Raw genomic sequence first — 5,868 nt, 5'->3', positions numbered from 1 at the left:
TATATATATATATATATATACATACATATCATCCCAGGAAGAATACATAGACCGAGCTGTTATTTCAGAATGTTTGTACGATGAAAATTTGTTTCCATCTGTCAAGTTGATAACTTGAGTCGATATTGGTAAGTCCGAGGCGTATCTGTTGGTATACATGCTTTACCAGTTTTACTCTCTGACAAAGCTTAAGGGCAATATGATGCCGTATATATCAGTGAAGGTTAGACATCCAGGTGACAGGGTATGCCAAAAAGCAATTACTCAAGCAACTGGATATATCCAAAATCATATCTAGTTGCAAGAGTAACTGTTTTTTTGTGTGCATATCCCGTATAGCATTTTATCCAATCGATTAGCAAGTACTATCTAATGCACATGGCTAGACAAACTGTAGTTACTGATTTATTTTTGAAAGCTTATGCCTATAACCTTGAATTCTTATCTTACACACAATACGGCAACGCATATTTCTCATGGACCTGCTGTTATAGTGAGTGTAGTCCATAGGTTAGCGACCCTGCCACTGGACCAAGATGTTGGGAGTTCGAATCCAGGCTGTTGTCGAATGCACGCTACTGAAAAGGGTCACAGTCCTCAGGACAGAACGTTAAGCTGTGGTCCACTACTTATTGTGCTTGTCGAAAAAAAAAACTAGGGAATTTTTTTTCCGTACAATGAACCTGTAAATACTGTACATAGAGTCTGTCTTCGCTGTCACAACCAGTGGGAGATTATCTCTCCAGTGAGCTAAAATACAGAGTATGGTGTGGTGAATAGTAGACTCTTCATGTTTTCTTCACACTTTCTTCTTTTCCTTTGGAACTGATTTTGGCATTCTACGACATAAGTATTATTGCTTTCCATTTTGGGGGCAATATTTATGGCATGTATTCGCTCATTTCGCAGCTGCTTTGTACGATTTACAGTATGGAGGTCGGCACTGCTCGGCAATGTCTGCGAATCCACTTTTCCACTTAATGGAAAGGGTGCACCTGTAACCTTCCTTATCCCTATATTATAGCTAACTACTAGTACTCACCACATTTCAGAGACGTGGTTGAAATGTCGATGAAGAGCTTGCCTCTCAGCTTCGGAGGCCCCGAGCACTCGAGTGTCAGATCTTCAGAAGTGAGTTTCATGGAGTTTCCCATCGTCTGAGTCAGCACCACGAGTGGGGCCAGCCGACAGTCGCACAGCCAAGGGTTGTGACTGAAAGGGCTGTACATGTGGGATTAAATGTGGTTAGTACAGTTCAGTAGCCGACAGTCGCACAGCCAAGGGTTGTGACTGAAAGGGCTGTACGTGTGGGATCAAATGTGGTTAGTACGGTACAGTAGCCGACAATCGCACAGCCAAGGGTTGTGACTGAAAGGGCTGTACGTGTAGGATTAACTTGAATGCGGTTAGTACAGTTCAGTAGCCGACAGTCGCACAGCCAAGGGTTGTGACTGAAAGGGCTGTACATGTGGGATCAAATGGAGTTAGTATAATACTGTTAAGCCATGTTGATTTGATTACATGGATGACATCCTCTGGGAACACCACAACTGATGCGAGCGTGCGAATAAAAAGTTTGGCAAAGTGAGGTTGCCTTCATTATGAAATCTACGTTGTCACGAAGCTCTAAACAAATAACTATAACATACAGACTATCGTATGGTGAATAATAGACTCTTCATTTTCATTTCTCCTCATTTTCTTTTTTTCTTTGGAATTGACTTTCCATTTTTTTTGCAATTTACGGCATATATTTGCTCATTTTGCACGAAACTATTGTGACAGTCGTAGAATGCAAAAATCAATTCCAAAGCAAAAGAAGAAAATGTGAAGAAATGAAAATGAAGAGTCTATCATTCGCCATACCATACTCTGTGTGTTTAGTCATTTGTTCAACCTTCACGACCATGTAGACTTCATAATGGAAGCACTGTTTTTTGCCGTACATTCTTTATTCGCACCCTCGCCTCAGTTTTGGGGGTTCCCAGAGGATGTCATCCATATAATCAAATCAACATGGCCTTACTACTTACTACTCATGTGTTGAAGGTTATACTGACCTTCTGAGCAAAGTTCGAGACTTTTTTGACGTGAGTGGGCAATTATAGATCTCAGACATGATAACCAACCAAAGGTCGGAGTAAAGGGCCTACTGTTGGCAGAGTATCATAGATAAAACTTCACAGCAGGTTAGATGCTGACGATGTTGAACAAGTCGTTTCAACTGATCATAGTCAGATGAATGAATACATGGGGTCGTGTGACATAGCGGTAGCACGTTCGGCTCAGACCCAAGAGGTTTCGGGTTCGCATCCTGCCCGTGGTCACCGACCTTATGCCCTTGTGAAAGGCACTTTACACGACTTTCCTCACTTCACTCAGGTGTAAATGAGTACCTAGCTTCGCCCCTCGGATAGGACGTTACATGGAGGTCCCGTGTTTGGGGAGAGCCACACTCCACGTACGTTAAAGAACCCACCACACTTATCGAAAAGAGCAGGGGACCTTCCCGGTGTGGTTCAAACTTTACAGTCTGGTCTAAGGCTTGACATCTTTGAAGAGGTGATAGTCACCTGTTATGTCAATACTTCCACAAATGTGATAAATCTTCATAAATAAATGAATGGTTTATTTTTGTAAAACATTGCAGCCGTCTGGCTGAAATACGTTTCACTTACATGAATGGAAATACACACAACTCACATTCACAGATAACATGAAATATTACATAAATGATAACTAATACGTAATAACTCGGAGACCTTTTGCTCTAGCTCATTCTGGAGCCACTACTGTAGACTAGTCCGCCCACCGTAAGGGCTCGACAGTCTTTTTATCTACTTATACCCACTTAGATGTTTTATTTTAGATGTGTTTGTGTAATGTTGTCTGTCTGTGCTATGGGCCAATGAGCCTGAAATAAACAATAAATAAATAAATAAATAAAATAACTCAATGACTAAAGATTGGAGTGTGGTTGAGTTGATCACAACATGTCTGATTTGTCCTTAATTCAGCAGTGTTAACAGATTTACCACATTTGTGGAAGGGTTGACATAACAGGTGACTATCACCTGTTCAAGATGTCAAACCTGAGACCAAACTGTAAGATTTGAACCACTCACACCGGGAAGAACCCTTGCTCTTTTCAATAAGTGTGATGGGACGTTTATGTGCTCAAGGTGTGGCTCTCCTAAAACACGGGACATCCGGCTTGGCGTAGTATCCCTAACCTAAGTTAGAAAAGTGCGTTAAGTGCGTAAAGTCGTGTAAAGTGCCTTTCCCAAGGGCACAAGATCGGTTACACGACAGGATTTGAACCCGGGACCTTTTGGTTCTGAGCCAACCACGCTACCGTTACGCCACACGACCCCACTCTAGTTCCTGACGTTTCGGGGCAGCTCTGTCTGCTGAGGCAGCTTTTAAAAATCGCCACTGCTTCAGCAAATTTTGACCTTTACGTGATAAAAGTTGTCTGGGCTGCCTATAATCAGTTTACACTGTCTGGAAATCTAAAAGGACAGACACTAATAATACACCAGCCGATCAGAGATTATGCCCGACATGTACAAGGAGGGTATATTGAAGACGAATTTCACTTTCTGATGTCATGTCCAACATATGAAGAAATCAGACAAAAGTTTATGAAATCCATCGCTTCCAAAACTAATGTCACATTGCCCCATTCAAAAACAGAAACCTTCAATATGCCCCTGTCAAGCTCTACTCAGATATCAGTGTACTTTTGAAAATTGATATCCGAATCGCTACAAAAACGATACCGTATTGTAAATAATTGACATATCTAATGAATTATAGAATATAATACTCTCCTTAGGAAATACATGCAATATGCTGCTTTGGTAGAATTGAAATCTAGTATGGTTAATATGGATTAACTCTGTTAGAATTGTATTTACAGTGCATGTATCTAGTACCCTTTTTGTTTATTCTCTGCCATACAATATCGTACCAGTTACAGTTTTTTAGCAATAAAGTTGATTTGATTTATAAGACCACAACAAGTAATTTTCATGGATGACGTCCTCTGGCGATCCGAAATCTAATGCGAGAGCGCGAAAAAAACAAGAAGGGCCGAAAAAAGCAAAATGCCTAGATTTGAAATATACTAAGAGACGACAAATGTTAGGATAAAAATTGAATGAGAGAGCACAGAGTAACAACCAACAACTCTTTTATTCGTCATGAAAACCGCAATAAATCAGTGGAACAGCAGTTGTCTCTCTGTCCTGTTTCTTGTGCTCGTGTTTTGCGTTACGGGTTTTACGTTGTTAAAATCTTACGATTTGAGGTCCTCTCGTGACTCTTTGGTCATAGTTACGAAAAAGGAATGTTCTTTCTGGGAACAGGCCAAAATCAATGCGCGCGCGGACGTCATCCATAAAAAAATGACTAGGTGTGGCCTAATTGCAGTACAGTCGTGATGGCATGGTACGGAGTGCGTGCTGAGTCTTACTTGTGTGTGGGTGTCGCGCCAGACGCAGATGTTGTCCCAAACGTCAAGGCGCCGATCTTAGCGATGATTTTGCGCGGCAACGTCTGCAGTTTGTTGTTTCGCAGCCACCTGTGGGAAAAACATGGGCAGACGTGAGGTGGATCCTGTACACAGTAGAATATTTTTTTTATTACAAAGTTTATTTCAAATACATGTCCCAGGGCTAATTGCAGGTAATAACAACATGTATGACACAAGAAAATACAACTAGAAAGGTAACATTTGCAAAAATTAAGCAAAGGAAAAATGTTTGCCTTCGCATATGGTCTGCTCTGTTAATTCTTACTCAAACGCATTCATATATATGGTCAGACAGGAGTCTAAATCCCTTCTGCTATAAAATTGCAACATGATGTAACCCAACACTAGTCACCATGGTGACAGAAGTCTGGTTCAGGTCATTGACCTTATTCGTTTGGAGAAGAAGAAGAAACAGAGCAAAAACCATATGTTTTCCTTCGGTGAACATAATGATATAAGAGACTACGTCTGATTATACTACATTCTACAACATACGTGCTACTAGTTTTGCTGGGTTTGACTTCTCCATCTTTCACAACAGTTGTAGCGGGTACAGCGTATGGCAGCATATACGTACATATATAGTTGACATTGCTAACATTTCTATATCAATACTAGCAGTTCTAAGAGGTGACAGTTCTAACAGTTCTGAGAAGCTAATCTATTTTTAAAAGAATATTATAAAGGTTTTAAAGACAATCTAACAGTACTACTCTAGCCCAAATGGTCCACTAAACACTGCCTTATATATGAACGCCCTTTGCAACGTTAAATCGACTTAAAAGTGCAGAATATAACATTAGGAAGTAGAGAAGTAAAATAAGTACAGATGTTGGAGGGAGTGCAGGTCATCCAAGGCGTCTTCACTGAAGCTGGTGATGTTGTTGTTTGAGAGGTACCTGGACAAAACAGAGCAGGTGAGAACATAATATTATTCATTTGTTTATTTGGATTCGCCATGGTTACAAAATACATGTATTACAGTAAAACAGATGTAAGTTGCCCTCACCGACAATACAATAATACAATACAATATCAATACAAATATATACAATCATTTGTAACACAAATTAATGGCTGCAGAATGGTTTAAGAAATACATTATACAGTTACGCAGAACATTATGTACATTAAAACGTGAATGAGCAATAATTAAAAACCATACTGATATTCGAACTAATGAGGTCTTAGGACTGTACAGGAGGCACACCCGCAAAATAGACCATGTGCAGGGAAAGATGCAACTTTAATGTACTAATATAATTGCATAAAAATAATAGCAGGAGTTTGATGTAGATGTGAAATGCAATGGACCCCCGGTGAGAGAACAC

The 5,868-nt window shown here is 40.2% G+C and overlaps 1 long non-coding RNA gene across 1 annotated transcript; it reads right to left on the bottom strand.

Moving 5' to 3' along the window:
- Nucleotides 1-1,423: 1,423 nt before the first annotated feature.
- On the bottom strand, nt 1,424-5,435 carry LOC109476786. The gene is made up of 3 exons (XR_002140627.1): nt 5,365-5,435; nt 4,478-4,585; nt 1,424-1,460 (listed from the first exon to the last, which is right to left on the bottom strand). It is a non-coding gene; the product is annotated as an uncharacterized LOC109476786 (long non-coding RNA).
- Nucleotides 5,436-5,868: the final 433 nt, after the last annotated feature.

This window comes from Branchiostoma belcheri, unplaced genomic scaffold (assembly GCF_001625305.1).
Source record: "Branchiostoma belcheri isolate BF01 breed outbred unplaced genomic scaffold, Haploidv18h27 scaffold39, whole genome shotgun sequence".
In the NCBI taxonomy this organism is placed as follows: Eukaryota; Metazoa; Chordata; class Leptocardii; order Amphioxiformes; family Branchiostomatidae; genus Branchiostoma; species Branchiostoma belcheri.
This window is presented reverse-complemented; position numbering and strand designations above follow the sequence as displayed.